Raw genomic sequence first — 3734 nt, forward strand, 5'->3', positions numbered from 1 at the left:
TCTCTCGTGGAAGCTCCATTTCACAGGGACATCAACTGGTTGACCACAAGTCTAGTAATCCTCAGGAAAGTCATCATTACCATTACCATCTGTTACCCATCCGAGATTTTTATCCAAATAATGAAAACAAACAAGCGTAAGTATGTGTCGTACTCAACAAGTGTAACATGGGGTTTATGAGGCTCAAAAGGCTTAACACAGATTTAACAACATTCAGCTTTTAATTGTCACAATTTTAGCATAAGTGTAGCAACAAATTGTTTAAATCCCAAAGTAAAACACATGAGCAATGTAAACATGAATAATGAATAACATAAACAGATAATCCTTAGTGATCATATATTGCGTAAATGTTCCAAGGCTGCTCGTGACCATGAGCACGGCTGATATACCAGTTTTACACTCTGCAGAGATTGTACACTTTCACTGTGAGTTGTGATACCCATATGCCCAGGTTTATAACTCCCAAAACACTTCCAAGTTGAGCAGACAAGGTTCACTATGAAGCCTTTCAAAGGTTCGTCTAACAAGTTAGGGCCATTAGATTCACTCGGCAAACAGATGTAGAGCCCCCCTTCCTGATGGCACAATGACGCACAGCCTATACTCAAGGGGACAGAGGCCGCACTACACCCGATTCGTCAAGCCATTCTAATGCCAATAAAGGTAACCTCTAAGAAGCTAGAAAAGATCCTCATACTGAGTTAAAGCTAGAGCCATGTAGCCCTCACAGCTGTACTATAAGTCCCGGATGATCACTTACCGATAAATCCTTAGGGAGAGGAATCTGAAGCATTTAGAAAGTAGCTAAATACCACAGCCCCATGTTTCCAAGTTGCTAAAAAGTTATGTTTTAATGTTTATTGCATATACCATTAGTCATGTTACAAGATCATGGTTTAGTTGAGCACTACCAAAGCTATCCAATGCATATCCCATAGGAGACAAGGTATAAGTTCAATTCTAGGGAATCCCTATCAAGGTGACACATGCAATATGAATTAAGTGTATTAAAGTTGATAGGAAACAAGGTATAAGTTCAATTCTAGGGAATCCCTATCAAGGTGACACATGCAAGATTTAGGATACATTCTGAAAATTTTTTGGATAGTCATTTCTCGAGTTCTATATATCCCATGCTATGCTTGCCTTGACCATACTACTCTTGCTGATCCTACTCGTCAAAGTAGTACTCTTGATCACCCACGAATTTCTCACCGTCTATACTCGATAATCACAGCAACATACAAGCATCTAGAAGCAATCATGCATAGCAAACAAAGGCTATAGATTAGAACAATAAAGCAATTGCATAAAATCAAGATGAAAAGTTTATAAAATGAGTCTACATCTCGCTACGAACCCACAGACGCAAAGATCACAAAAATCGAAGCTAAAAGAAAGAAGTTATGAATTAAACAAGATTTCCTTTAATAAAATAATAGATTAAATCTAACCTCAAATTTTAAAAGTTGAAAACATATCTAACAGTAGTATGAACATGCAGATTACGCAATTACAAACCTAATGCAACTTGAACGGACCAAATCAGAGTTAAAACAAAGATTTTATGGCTGAAACAAGATTAGTGGCAAAACTATAAATAGATGAAACTTGATTTTAGAATTTAAATAAATAAAATCAGATTTTAAACCGAGCTAGAGACTGTGGACATGAAAACGAAGAATTACAGGGGTTCTTAAGAAAAAATGTGAGGATGGTGGGTTCTATTCTAGAAAACTTCAGGGGCTCTTTAACAAAAATCGCAGTGAAGGGGTACAGGTGAATTAGGACCGTTGGATCGAGATTAGACGGTGCAGATCAAAAACGCCAGCGAGGTTGGTGGCAAGCCCTGACGGTGGCACCATGGTCGGAGCGGGTGGCGCACATGGGATATGACCTATGGACCACGGCTGGACGAATCGAAAAACACCAGGAGGTAGAGGAGAGCAAGGCGAACTCACCCAAGTAGTTCACGTGGTCGGCAACAGCACGGAAAGCAGCGCTCGGCGATGGCAACGGCGGTGATGGTGGCGGCGCTAGGGCTGGGCATGGCTTGGTGTCTTAGCAAGGCGGTTGCGGCTCCGAAGCTCGAGATGGGAGCGGCACGATGCGGGCATCTGGTATTTATGGCTGGGAAGCAACGTGGGGCGCAAGGCAAGGAAGGAGGCGTGGGCGGCGTGGACCTGACTCGGCGGTGGCGGCGAGTCTAGCCTGGACTTGAGCTGGAGGTGAGGGAAGGCGTCTGATAGCTAGGGCCAAGCCATCAGCGTCACAAGGGAGATAGAGAGCGGCGCCCACGGCTGCTACTGGGCCGGCTTGCTGGATGGGCCGAAGCGGGAGAAGAACAAGGCATGGCAGGAAAGCTGGGCCACGTAGGGAAGCCAGCCGAGCTAGGCTACAACGGGAGTGGGAGCCGGGCTAGAGCTGGGCTGCTTGGGACAAAATCAAGAGAGGGAGAGAAGAAAAATAAAACTCCTTTTCTATTTTCTTAACACAATTTCAAATCCAATTTAAACTCAAAATTCAAATTATTTTGCAATTTCCAATCAAACCAAAGCATCACAAAATAAAGATGCAACAGCATGGATGCCACACATGTATGTAGACCTATATTTGATTTTATTTTTAACAAAGTTATTATTTTTCTAAATTTAAATGCGCACAAAATACATCATTAAATCAAATTAACTATTTTAAATTGATGCAAATTTTATGGTGTTACAAATAAGAAATCATAGTGCACTATCGCCTTTGTTAATGTGATTAACAGTAATGGACTATCTAGCCGTTTCTGGAAATGGCTCATTGATAGATACTATTTCGCAAGGCCGCCTACTTTTGGAATTGCAAAATGACCTTATGAGAAAATGCAATTCATGGTAATGTCAGTAACATACATCTGAGTATCTAACGCAGTGTGAAATTTCAATTATGACTCTTGTCAAGTTTTAGTCCATTCATTTGCACAAATAAGGGAAGTATTCGCCAAAAGATAATTGAGGATGGCGGTAATTGGATCTCTAGCTTATTATCACAAATCTACAAGTCATGTGTGTTGTCAAATATGATAGACACACATAAAAAGGCAAAAGCTTCTTACCGCACGCCCACCCACTCTCATGGACACGTTCCTCGCTCTCTTCTTCCCCACCGCGTCTCTCCCTCTCTTCTTCCATACTGAACAAGCGGTAGGGTTCCGGCGATGGCGGCTGGTTTAGTGCCGGCGAGGTGTGTCCTCCTCCTCCTCCCGCATCAAGCATCTAGGAGTTAGGGTTCCAGCGGGCTTCTACCCTCTCTCTCTCTCCCAACCCCTCTCATCTTCTATAATACCCTAAAAATTTCAAGTTTGAAAATAGGATTAAAATGAGTTATTTGTGAATTTTTGTGCACATGAAATATATGAAAAACGAATATTTTTCATTTTATGAAAATTCATCATAAGGAGTAGCAACATGGATGTGCATACATGCTGGTGCATTTGGTCTATTGCAATGAGTGGTTGAATCCAAAATTCAAAATGAATTCAAAATGCTTTCGAAAATGAATTTGGTAATGGCTTTGAAATAAAAGAAAATAAAATTTGAAAATAAAATAATTTAAAAAGTTGTAAAAATTATTTTTGGAAATCTTACTAAAATTTGCTCATTTTTGCTTGAATTGAAGAGTGTATTTGAAACCCTATTCAAACTTGATTAGGTTCATATTTGAATGAGGTTTTGAAATAGGAAAAG

The sequence above is a fragment of the Miscanthus floridulus genome, chromosome 17, assembly GCF_019320115.1.
Source record: "Miscanthus floridulus cultivar M001 chromosome 17, ASM1932011v1, whole genome shotgun sequence".
NCBI classification, from domain to species: domain Eukaryota; kingdom Viridiplantae; phylum Streptophyta; class Magnoliopsida; order Poales; family Poaceae; genus Miscanthus; species Miscanthus floridulus.